This window comes from Eubalaena glacialis, chromosome 3 (genome assembly GCF_028564815.1).
Source record: "Eubalaena glacialis isolate mEubGla1 chromosome 3, mEubGla1.1.hap2.+ XY, whole genome shotgun sequence".
NCBI lineage: Eukaryota > Metazoa > Chordata > Mammalia > Artiodactyla > Balaenidae > Eubalaena > Eubalaena glacialis.
In genome coordinates this window covers 50,237,985-50,251,670 of record NC_083718.1, presented here as the reverse complement: position 1 = coordinate 50,251,670, position 13,686 = coordinate 50,237,985, and the positions used below count along the sequence as shown (strand labels likewise).

At 39.6% G+C, this 13,686-nt stretch overlaps 1 protein-coding gene across 1 annotated transcript in view; it reads left to right on the top strand.

Annotated features, from left to right (window-relative positions):
* Positions 1-13,686, top strand: part of RGL1 (ral guanine nucleotide dissociation stimulator like 1) — a 292,633-nt gene that overhangs the window by 65,818 nt on the left and 213,129 nt on the right. The gene's annotated exons all lie outside the window — the stretch shown is intronic.

Below are 13,686 nucleotides of genomic sequence, written 5' to 3'. Positions count from 1 at the left end.
ACTGAGTCAGGGTCCCCTTGAGGGTCCCCTCAAGATGTCCCACAGTGTCTACTTGAATCCTAGGAAACTCCAGCATCTTCCTGTTGAGAGCGTAGCCTGCCACCCTCCCCCTGCACTCTGCTTTTGCCCATTGGCTCTGCTCAACCTCTTCAATGGCAAGCAGGCCCAGGCTCTGTGTCCACAGACAACCAGATTCCAGGGGACCTCCATCAGTTTCTCCCATGAACTGTCCCTGGATTCAGTTCAGTGAACATTTGTCAGTGATGTCTGCAGTCACTCCCAGCCTCAGTGAGCACTTTTCTGGGAGCCCTCCAGCTAGCCCCCATCCCCCAGTGCACTTAATGGGTGTCTAGGGGTGTGTGTGGGAGTGACAGGAGCACCACAGAGAGGAGTGAAGTGTTGTAGCCCACTTTTACTTTGTCTCTCTAGCTCCCTCTTTTGGTCACTAAGGCAGAATGGTGAACGTCTAGGGATTCCTTAGGCTTCCTCTTGGCAAGACTTGGAAGGGAATCCATTCCCCCTGTTATAATTATCTGGGGAATCCTGCTCTATATTCAGTTGAACCTGTGGTGCTCAGTGGATTCAGCAACATCTTTGCCCCGGGGTGCTATGCCAGGTAACTCATTAAATATTTGTCAAGTATCCACCATGTTCCCATAATGCTGGGAATAGGGAGGGGGTGGAAAGAGGCAGAGGAGGAGCAGAGGACATTCATAGTGGACATCTCTGATAGCAAATAGATACCATTACAAGTCGCTTTATCTACCCAAGAACCGAATGGTTGGTTACAGATGTGAACTGCTACGTGGTCTTGTGTAAGTCTCTAGGTTTTCCCATCTATGATACCAGAATAGCAGCATAGATTTACATGGCAGAGCTGTTCTGAGGATTAAAGTACCCTAAATCATGTAATTAAAATGATCCTAAAGTAATTTTAAACTTTGAAGAGTTGTGGAAATGGGAAACATACTTACCAAGAGACCCAGGGAGGGGCTGTACTTGAACTGTCAGCCATTCCTGGGGCAGTGATAATTTCCTGGCAGGAACTGGCCTGGGACAGGCCTTGACAGACATTGCACAGAGCTAGTTTAAGAGGGCCTGACTGACACATTAGTTATTATTTTATCTTTGTAAAGCTGCGGTGTGAGGCCTGGGACAGCGGGAGGAGGCCGTGAAGTATTTACTTGACAGCCTGCCATTGTCAGCTCTTCCAGGAGGAAGATGTCAGTGCCTAGAAGGACAGCCTCGGGTTGTGAATGGTTCATTTTTAGTTCAGCTACAAAAACTCCTGCTGGTGATTTAATACTGTGATTTTGGAACTCTCTGTGCATGCTTGAGTGAGTGAGTGTGTGTCTGTGTGTGCGCGTGCATTCACGTGAACAGTTCCTATTCACTTACTTTGTGATTACCAGCAGGCCGTCTTCTTCATAGGTTTCTGAGCCTTGGTATTAAGCAAATTTTACTAGGATGATCTGGGTTTTGGACAAAGAAGTTAACACAGTCACATAATAATTTTGTTGATGACTCATTGTTGCAGGGGTTGGTTGGTAGCAAGGGGAATGGAGGATGGCATTCTGATATGGACCTTAATCCCAATTCTTACAGTAGAATGGAGTTGTGGAAATCAAGTTTTTTAGTGTTACAATAAAGAAATGTTTTGTGTCATTCTTATAAGAGGAACAAATTGGGAAGTCCCTGCTGAGCCTTAATTCTGCCACTGCAAATTATGAAGATCCCAGGCTCCAAGCCTTAGAGATGTTTGCCCCTGTTAAACAAACCAACTGTGAGGAGGTAATTTTTATCAGTTGGCATTGAACAGTCTGCAGTGCAGCCGTGACCTGTGTGGCCTTCCTCTGCCCTTGATGATTGGATGCCGATGGGGTGGATGGAGGTTTTACAATAAAAAGAAACTTTATTGCTTTTTTTTTTTTTTAAATATAGAAGTGTAGTGCCCCATTTTAAAATGAGCTTTCAGACTGAAACCTTACCTTACAAATTCCAGGACAAGAGGCAAATTAGCCACTAGAATGTGATTTCCATGAATGCAGGGATTTTGCATTTTTTATTCACACTGTAACCCCAGGCCCTGGAACTGAGCCTGGTATATAGAAGGTGCTCAACAAATATTTGTTTAACGAATGAATCAATCAAAAAAAGCGATATGGCCTCCCATTGGGCATGACCTCTGGGTCTCGGTTAGTCCTTGCCCTTTGGGGTAACCTCTGTGGTATCCTAAGTGCTAAAATCTTAAGCCACAAGGAATATGGAATGATTTTCTGTGAAAAGACTACCCAAAGTTTTCCCCTACCGCTTTCTGTAAATATTTCTTGAATGAACGCATATCATGGGTGGGGGATTTTTCCTCTTTTGGGGCAGACACTCATTTATTTTCTTGCTTCATTTATTATGTCATTCAGATGTCCCCTGTGATGTTTAACTTAATCTAACTACTGGTTTTTAATTTTTTTTTGCATGTGAGTCACACTAACCCTATGCCAGAGAACAATACTATTCAGCTTTCTGATGGCCATGTGCAGTTTTTGAAAGGTGGTTTATCTTACTCTTTTTTAAACTAAGGACGAAAGATCAGATAGAGAACCTATTCCAACATACTTCTACTTTGCTAGTGTACACAGACCCACTTAACATACAGTTAAGGAGTTTTGTCAGTTCTCCTTTCTCCCCCTTTTACAAAGGAAGATCTACTGCTTACTCATCCCGACTCTGACGTAGTTCATTGTTCCAAGTGTAAAAACATTGAGGGCACCAAACAAAATGTTTTTTTGAAATAATTGGCATCACTTATATTCAAGATATTAAAAATACTTTATCTCATTAAGAGATACATTTCCAATAAAATCTTTATATGTTTAGTAATTACTTATGAAAATGTGTGTATTTATGTTGCTTTTGAAGCAGGAGGGAAGGGGGCTGGGCACAACCTTTGAAAGAATGACATAGCCCGAGGACATGACATAAACTGATTAGAACCAAATGGGTCCAAGACGGCAGACAAGTAGACTTTTTCCACTAGAACTTGAGCCTCAGTATACACTCACATCAACAAGCTAAATGACGCACCCACAGGCGCCATGACAGTTCCAAGACCGACCAGAAAGATCAAAAAGTGGGCGGTGGCCCAATTCCTGGAAATCCCCGCCCCTTCCTAAAATAGCTGGAATACTCCTCCCACTCATTAGCCTGTGAAATTACCCACTCCTATAAAAACTGACAACCCCATACCCTGGTGCCCTTCTCACCTTCTGAGATGGCCCACACTCCGTGGAGTGTGTTTCTCTCTAAATAAATCCGCTTCTTACCTATCACTTTGTCTCTCACTGAATTCTTTCTGCAATGAGACATCAAGAACCTGAGCTTCATTAAGTCCTGAGACCAGGTGTGTGATCTCAGTTGGAAGACTGTGGGTTTTGGCTGGGTTCGAGTCCCGACTGCGTGGGTTCAAGTCCAATCTGAGGTGCATGGTTTCACTTTGATCAATTATATACTACTAATAATTGAAAATACAACAAAGAAAACATTATTTAACTTATAGCCTTATAGTCACAGATTTTTTAAAAATTATTTTTTATTTAGCTACAAAATATGTTCAAATTTAAAGCTAGTTTTTATTACAATAAAATTGTATAGCAGAGGTGGAACAGAAATACAATTTCACGGAGCTAAAGCAACGATTATGTGCTCGGGATATAGTGATGACTGAGACAGACTCTGCCCTCATGGATTAATGTACTGGTTAGGGGAGACAGAATGTAAATGAATAAGTTAGTAAATGTGCAAGATAATTTCATATCATGATAGATGCCATGAAGAAAGTAAACAGGGCCAAGGAAAGCCTCAGAGGAGGTGACATATGGTGTGGGCACAAAAGAGGGGGTCTCTCCTTTTGAACAAATACATCCCCCCCCAGCTGGGGGCAAGGAGAGGTTGGGAAGGGGAGCAGAACTTATTTCTGTTAAAGAAGATCGCGTTCACATATACTTTAAATGGATAATAATGGGGATCAAATTGCTGTGGTATTTAAATTCCGCTGGGTATATTTAAGAGTGACATGTTTATTTTTAAATATTTCAAGTGTTTCAGTAACTAACATATACCAGAAATGATGTCATTTGCAACTATTTAAACTTACCATGAAAAAATTTTGATTCTAACCTAAAGTGTACAAGTGCCAAATAGCTGATCAAAATTCTTTGAGGGATACATGAGCAAAGAACTTTCAAGACCTTTGTGTAGTGGCTTAGAATATGGGCTTTGAGTTTAGGCCCCTGGGGTTGGAATCCTGGTTGGGTAATGAAGAGTCAGTTCTGTGAGCTACAGTGTCCACATCTATAAAACAGTACTTTGCATAGAGGAAAATTTGAAGTTTAACTGAGATAATGCATGTAAAGTGCTTAGCTCAAAAAAAGGGCTCAATAAATGTTATCTATATTATCAATATTATAGCTTTACTCTCAACTGTATAGGGCTGATTCAACTCTGTTGTCGCTCATGGCTGCAGAGCAAGCTGAAAGGTACATTGTCAAATCCAGCCCTCTGCTGACCTGGGCTAGCACCCAGAGGCAAACCTAGAAGCACACTATTCATGTGATTTTCCCCTAATTGCTTCATGTGTCACAACAATCCAATGCAAGTTACTATTTTCCCTGTTTCACTGATATGGAGGCTGATATTCAAAAGGTTGAATAGCCTATCCAATGTCACTCAGCTAATAAAGGTAGAGCTTGAAATGGCTGGAGCTGGAATTATAGCTCAGGTCTTTATAAGGGACAAAGTCATTCTTTTATCAGTATATTATACTGCCTCTGCATGACATGTGCTTCTCTACCCTGAGATCTGAGGTCAAGGGCCATATTGTTTCTATTCTAAATGCTAGTGCTCCTGACCCAGGAGTTAGTGTTCATTGATTGACCATCCAAGCAGATTATATGCTGAGACACTTGCTGAGGAGGCCTGCACGTCTCTGCGGGTCTTGCTCTCACTATGTGTGGTCTCTTCTTGTAGGTATAAAGAGAAGCCTTGCTGAGGAAATCTGAGATTTTCTCATTCCGTCTTCTCCAATGCACATGTATCTCTTTGTAGAGAGTAATGAGATACAATCCTAAGGAGAGTGGCCTCTCCCTGAGGAGAAGCTGAGGGCTTTATCTCCCTGATAGGGCGTTATCTTTTGTTTTTTAAAGGCCATGGGGGCTTAGTGTGACACACCTGGGGGTTACAGGGAAGAAGTAAATGTTTCAAAGGAAAGGAGATGTTAGAAGCAAGTTCACATGGTCTGATGGGGTGAAGAGAAGCCAAGTGAAGATGGCATTACACGAGAGGACGGAGAGTGACCTGAGGGAAGGAGTGAGGAAAGAAACCGGATGATGAATATAAAGTATGGTAGAAAAATTAGCCTTAAACAAAATAGAGTCTGCCAAAAGCAAAAGGAAGGATTCACTAAGATATATAGCAGTAGGAAAAATGTGAAATGAAATAAGGCAAAAAAATACAGCTGATAAATCACCAGGGAGATATTGCAAGGACCTTAAAAATCATTAATGGAAAATTTAATGCTAAAATATTAGAGTAAAAAAATGCTTGCGTGTACAGGGCTTGCCTGTGTCTGGCTTATAAAAAATACCACAGAAGAGCCAGCTCTTTTGCCTCTGGCACCCACACAAGCACGTGTGCCCTGAAATGAAGTCTTTCTTACCACCCTGTACTCCCCCTTCAAACACAGGTTTAGTTGCTATTCTTTTATTTCATTCTCACTGGCCCAAACAATTTATGCACCTGTAAGAACTGACCCAGAGGTGCTGCCAGTATGCCAAGATCTGCCTCTTTGGGCTTCCTTCTGTTGGCAAAATTTGCTTACGTTGCCCATTTCTCCTGTCATACTACTGACTCATCCATAGTACAAGTGTCTGATTGATAACCCCCCCTTTATTCGTATGATAATCCCCCTTTATTCATGTGATTATTCATTAATCCCCCAGTACTGAGTGTGTGGAGATGGATAGGATAGGGAGGGAGTAGGTGTTTATGCACAGATACCAGGTAAGAAGCAGTCTTGGTGAGAGTTAAAGGTGACTGGACTCAGGGAGTTGGAAGCTGCAGCCTAGGGAAGTGTCTATTTGAGACCTTTTGGAGACATGTTTTGATGACAGAGCAGGACTCAGCGATTGATTGGATGTGGGTAGAGCAAGGTGGAGGTGTCAAGGATGATCTGGACAGAGCTCTGGAAGGGCGGTGGTATAATTGTCTAGAACAGAGGACACTGGAGGAGAGGTTAGGAGGGAGATAAAAGCCCTGAGATACCCAAGTTGAGAGGTTGAGTGGGCAGTTACATATATGGAGCTCAGATCCAGGTCCCCTTGCCCTCAGTTCTCTAGACCTGACCTTTCTCCTGATCCCAGATCTCTACTTCCAGCTGCTGACTGGACACTTTCCCCTGGAAGAGCCACAGGCCGCTCACACTCAGCATGTCTAAAATTCAATTTATCATCTTCCCCCAAAGCTTGGTGCTCTCCCTATTATCCCATTCATTCAGTGGGAATGATCTTTTCCCCCTTCCTCTGTCTCTCCCTGACCTGCAAATCCAATCCGCCCACACTGTGTTAGTCTCTTTGATTTGCACATTTCTTAACTCTATTCTCTCATTTTCATTTCGACAGCCACTGTTTTACAGGTGCTCATTTTACTCCTGCTATTTTAATAGCTTTAATAGCTTAGTGTCTCTCTGACACTAAGTTCCTCAACTTCAAATAAACTTCCTTGCTGCCACCAGATGAAATCTTTCAAAGGCTCCTCACCAACAATAACCATAAGTTTCAAACTCCATAGTATGTCAGAAAATGCCCTTCCCCTCTGGCCTCTGCATATCTGCATATATCAATCTTATCTTCTTCCCTCTCCCACTCAGCTCCTCCACCACTTTGGATAACCTGCTTTTATCTGAATGTGTGATACTTGCTAACTTTTGCAGCCTTACATATGTTGTTTTCTAGCTTCAGAATGAACTTTCTCCACCTCAGGCCACCTTGCATGGTATTTTCTCAGCTTGGAATATGTCCCTCCCACCTTGCTCTTTGGTTAGCTGAATCTGACCTTCTCATAGAAACCTCCACTGTGCCTGCAGTTTAATTTAGTTCCCCTGCTTTCACTCTCAAAGAGCCTTCTTTTCCTTCAAGGCAATTATCACAATGGTGGTGGTATTACTTATGTGATTATTCATTTAATGACTGTTTCTCTCACTAGATCATAAGCTTCATAGGAACAGGGCTGTTTACCATTGTGATTTCAGCACCTGTGGTTGCAGTTGAAGGAATGGATATAGATGAAATCATTCAAAGAGAGAATTAAGAGTGAGAAAAGACAGCCAAGACAGAACACTGGGGAACAGCAATATTTAAGGGGGTGGACATGAAAGCAGACCCCATGAAGAAGTCTAAGAAAGAGCACTGCAGAAGGTAAAAGAACAGGGCAGAACAGTGCCGTGGAAACCAGTGATGAAGAAAATTTCATGGAGGGAATAATGAATGGGGTAGGACCAAATGCTGTAAAAATCCACAAAAATAAATACTCAAGAGCATTAATTATATTTGTTATCTAGAAAGTCTTAGGAGATTATAATGGAAGTAATTTTGATCGAGTGGTGGGGCTGGAAGCCAGTTTTTAGGGAGTTGAGTTATGGGAGGTGGAAAGTGGAGACAATGAATGCATGTTGTTGTTTTTAAAAGCTTATCTCTGAATTGAAGGAGAAAGATTCATGGAGGTGGTTAGAAGACAATATAGAATTGAAAAGGGATTTTATAAAATGTTTATAAATTGTAGGAAGGAGTAAGTAAAGATGGAGTTGAATATATAAGCAAGAGATAGATAGGGTACTTGATGGAGAGTTTCACAGATGTTATGGAGTGTTTTGAAATGTGTACAGAAATAAGCTTTGATTAAGAGGAGGAATGTATTTGCTTGTGAGGGTGGGGTATGCAATAAATCAATTAAAAATTTGAAAGATAAGAACAATGTGCATGTAGAGGTGTTTGTAGGTTAGGAAGCAAATAAGATGCCAAGGGAATTTCTGCACTGTGATTCCTGTAACTTTATGAAGGAAGTAGCAAGCTCAACCATTCTTTCTTATAGAAAGATGATGACACTGTGATCAAGTGGAATTTATTCCAAGGGTGCAAAAATGGTTCAACTTCCACAAATCAATCAATGTGATACACCACATTAACAAAATCAAGGTTAAAAATAATATTATCATCACAATAGATGCAGAAAAAGCATTTGACAAAAGTCAACATCCATTTATGATAAAAACTCTCAACAAAATGAGTATAGAGGGAATGTACCTCAACATGAAAAAGGCCATATATAACAGGCCCACAGCTAACCCTACTCAATGGTGAAAAGCTGAAAGCCTTTCCTCTAAGATCAGGAACAAGACAAAGATGCCCACTCTTGCCACTTTTAACATAGTATTGGAAGTCCTGGCCTGAGCAATTAGGCAAGAAAAAGGAATAACAGGCACCTAACTCAGAAAGGAAGAAGGAAAACTGTCACTATTTGCAGAAGATATGATATTATATATAGAAAACCATAAAGACTTCACCAAAAAAAAGAAACAAACCAAAAAACCCAAAAAACGGTTAGAACTAATAAACAAATTCAGTAAAGTTGCAGGATATAAAGTCAATATGCAAAAATCTGTTGTGTTTCTATACATTAATAATGAACTATCAAAAGAAAAATTAAGAAAACAATTCCGTTCACAATTGTATCAAAAAAATAAAATACCTAGGAATAAACTTAACCAAGGATGTGAAAGACCTGTGCACTAACAACTATAAGACATTAATGAAAGAAACTGAAGCAGACACAAATAAATGGAAAGATACTTCATGCTTATGGATTGGAAGAATTAATTTTGTTAAAATATCCATACTACCCAAAGCAATCTAAAGACTAATGCAATCCCTATCAAATTTCCAATGACATTTTTTACAGACATAGAACAAACAATTCTAAAATTTATATGGAACCACAAAAGACCATGAATAACCAAAGCAATCTTGAGAAAGAACAAAGCTGGGGTTATTATGCACCTTGATTTCAAACTGTATTACAAAGCTGTAATAAAACAGTATAGTAGTGGCATTAAAACAGACAAATAGATCAATGGGACAGAATAGAGAGCCTAGAAATAAATCCACACAATTAATCTATGGCAAAGGAGCCAAGAATATATGATGGGGGAAGGACAGTCTCTTCAATAAATGGTGTTGGGAAAACTGGACAGCCACATGCAAAATTATGAAACTGGACCACTATCTTACATCACACAGAAAAATTAACTTGAAGTGGATTAGAGACTTGAATATAAACCTAAAACCATACAATTCCTAGAAGAAAACATAGGTGGTAAGCTCCTTGACATTGGTCTTGGTGATGATTTTTAAAAATCTGAAACCAAAAGCAAAAGCAACAGAAGCAAAAATAAACAAGTGGGACTACATCAAACTAAAAAACTTCTGTACAGCAAAGGAAACCATCAACACAATGAAAAGGCAACCTACTGAATGGGAGAAAATATTTGCAAATCATGTATTTGATAAAGACTTAATGTCCAAAATAGCAAAACAACTCAATAGCAAAAAAAAAACACAAAAAACAAAAAATCAGATTAAAAAACGGGTAGAGGATCTGAATAGACGTTTTCCCAAAGAAGACATACAGATTGCCAACATGAAAAGATGCTCAACGTCACTAATCATCAGGGAAATGCAAATCAAAACCACAATGAGCTATCACCTCACACTTTAGAATGGCTATTATAAAAAAGACAAGAAATAACAAGTGTTGGCAAGGATGTGGAGAAAAGGGAACCCTTGTGCACTGTTGGTGGGGATGTAAATTGGTGCAGCCAAAATGGAAAGTAGTATGGAGATTCCACAAAAATAAGTAGAACTACCATATGATCCAGCAATTCCACCTCTGGGTATTTGAAGAAAATGAAAACACTAACTTGAAAAGACATATAAACTCCCATGTTCATTATAGCATTATTTATAATAGCCAACATATGGAAACAACCTAAATGTCCATTAATGGTTGAATATATATTAGCCATAAAAGAGAAGGAAATCTTGCCATTTACAACAACATGGATGGACCTTGAGGGCATTATGCTAAGTGAAATAAATCAGACAAAGACAGAAATACCATATGATCTCACTAATTTGTGGAATCTGAAAACAGAACAAAAACGAGCTCATAGATACAGATAACAGATTGATGGTTGCCAGAAGTGGGGGTAAGGGGGTGGGTGGGTGAAATGGATGAAGGGGATCAAAAGGTACAAACTTCCAGTTGTGGAATAAGTAAGTCATGGGGATGTAATGTACAGCATGGTGAGTATAGTTAGTAATACTGTATTGCATCTTTGAAAGCTGTAAGAGAATAGATCTTAAAAGTTCTAATCACAAGAGAAAAAAATTTGTAACTATGTGTGGTGACAGATGTTAACTAGACTTATTGTGATCATTTTGCCATATATATAAATATCAAACCATTATTATGTTGAAACTAATATAATGCTATATGTCAGTTATACCTCAGTTGAAAAAAGAAGGATGGAAGGAAGGGAGGGAGGGAGGGAGGGGAAGGAAGGGTAGGGAAAGAAAGGAGAGAAAGAAATTATGAACCCAGGATGAACTTGGATTGCAGGGTTAGTTTTATGCCTGTTTTACCCAGCCTCACATTCATTCTCTTTTGAGAGTTTATAGTTTCACTTGAAAGGATTATGGATGTTGGAGAGTTGTACCTGTGAAAAGCCAAACATGGACTTGCAAAGTAACTCTGTGATTAAGAACACAATTTTGGCTGTCATATGAATCTGGGTTTGAATTTTGGCTCTACCTCTACAACTTCTCATGTGACCTTGGGCACCTTATTTAACCTTTCTAAGGCTTACTTTCCTTATCCGAAAAGTAGGAATACAAATACCTGCCTTGCAGATTTGTGAGGATTACATAAACTGACACATAGTCAATAATCAGTAAAGAGATTTTTTTTTTTAACATAATCTTCCTTATTTATTTATTTATTTATTTATTTTTGGCCACACGGCATGTGGGATCTTAGTTCCCCAACCAGGGATCAAACCCGTGCCCCCTGCAGTGGAAGCATGGAGTCTTAACCACCGGACCACCAGGGAAGTCCCAATAATGAAAAAAAATTTTTTTTAATAATCTTTATTTATTTATTTATTTATTTATTTATATATATTTTTGGCTGTGTTGGGTCTTCGTTTCTGTGCGAGGGCTTTCTCTAGTTGTGGCAAGCGGGGGCCACTCTTCATCGCGGTGCGCAGACCTCTTCACTATCACGGCCTCTGTTGTTGTGGAGCACAGGCTCCAGACGTGCAGGCTCAGTAGTTGTGGCTCATGGGCCCAGTTGCTCCGCGGCATGTGGGATCCTCCCAGACCAGGGCTCGAACACGTATCCCCTGCATTAGCAGGCAGATTCTCAACCACTGCACCACCAGGGAAGCCCCCAATAATGAAATTTTTAAGTTAGAAACTTGACAAGAGTTTCTTCCCCTTCATAGTACCCAATTATTCTGGCAGGGAATTTCTTTTAAGCTTCTGAGACAACAGTGAAATATATGTTTTACATCCTTGGGGCAATCAGGTGTTAGGCACCAAGGAGCCTGCAGCACTGAAAGAAGTTCATTGAGTATGGCAGGGATGTTGAGCAGAATTAATGGAAAATTTGGCTTGTGCTTTTGCCCTTTGGCCAACTTATGGACCAATTGGCTAGCAATTTGCTGAGATGCGACTTTTAATCCAAGCCTTAGTACCTAGGCCAGGACTAATCCAATGTTTATGCTCATGAGGTGGTACCTCAATATTTGTGGAAAACAGAGGACAGGTGAACTCCATAGTCATTAAGTTGTGCTGTGAACATGCTTAGCTATTTTCTCTGTAAAAAAGATTTCTCTCTAAGTTGGTGTGGATCCTGTACAGAATCTCTAACATATACCACAGCATGTCAGAAAGTCTCTAACCTGTCTAAAAATGCATTCCAAGTTCTAAGCAACTAGTGTTATAAAAAAGAGTTTGTAAATTAACCTACGTGTAAGCTGGGACTAGATTTATGGTAGTGGTGGTAACGGTCTTGTTGAAGGATTGTGGGGCATAGAGGATTGGGAAGAAGAATTTCAATCCCCAATAAACATAAAGAAGTAGTGTAGAATGTTTTTTCTTAATTATTGTGAGTCTTGAAATTTGGAGGAGTCTTTATTTTCTAGAGAGATATCCAGTGTCATAGGCAATCTTTTATTTAGTACCCTCGTATGAAAACCATCTTTACATTTCAGAGAAGTGGAAACAACCAAAAAGAGCAGAGGTTATTTGGTCAAAAAATTTTCCTAAGAGCAAAAAACATTAGGTAGTTGAATACTGTCAGATGAAGTGCTGAAAAAAAATTGCTTATTTCCTTAAAACTAGTTATTGTATTATTCAGATGCAAATGATTCTTAGATTTCTTGACAAGCTTCCATTACATTTTGGGAATAACATACTAACTCCTCATTTATTACATGCTCAAAGATTTTTACAATTTCTTCAAATATTAGGTGATTTATATCATTCTTCATTTGATTTACAGGTTAGCAATTGTATTTTTGGAACTGTCTTATGTTATATGGAGTTGCTATACAAATAATATGTACTTAAAATATAGTGTTTTTTTCCAAACAGAAACATTTACATACACTTTCACTTCCAGCCACGGGGGAGAGCAGGGTCCCCATTTAGCCTACCACCAAAAACAACTAGAAAATTGGAAAAAATATATGTTTTCAGACATCAGACATCAGGCAGCATAGCACTATGATTTCTGAGAGGGGAAACAAATGATGTGAATCCAGTGATTGTCCTGGCCTTCTCCCTCCAGACAGTTTCTGGACCATGGTACAGGGAGAGGGAACCAAACAGAACCCTGCATTTTGATGAATTGAGAAGACAGAGATTAGAATTTAGGTGGGCTGAGGCAGCTAGAATTTGTGAAACAGAGTATTGGAAAGGAGGGAGTTATGCTAAGAAAGAGCACCAGAAATCTGCCTATGGGTCCCCTTGAGTCCTTGGTTGAATAGAAATCTGCATAACTGTAGGGTGAGATTTCTGGCAAAGAAAATTTTTTATGTACATGTAAATTGAACAATTACTAGAGGTCACATAGAACCAAGAATAATCTGAGTTTTTACCAGTTAGAGTAGAGAGACCCCATTCCACACATGGAACATTTAGTAAAGACCTTGTAAGACTAGGGTGTTTGTGGTAGCGCTAAAATAGCCATAGACTAAAGGATAATCCAGACCCACACCAAAAAGCTTAAAAATAAGCATCAAACAAATCACACTAATCTGCAAAAGACTTAATTTTCTGTCAGAGCAATGTCCAACATTTTTAAAAGGAATTAAACAAAATCTAACACTTAACAATGAAAAATTCACAATGTTTGACATCTAATAAAACATGACAAGACATGCAAAAAGAGCAGGAAAATGTGATCCAAAGCCAGGAGAACAACCAGTCGACATCAATAAGCCCCCAAATGACAGAGATTACAGAACTACCAGACAAAGACATGAAAACAGTTATTATAACTACACTCAATATGATC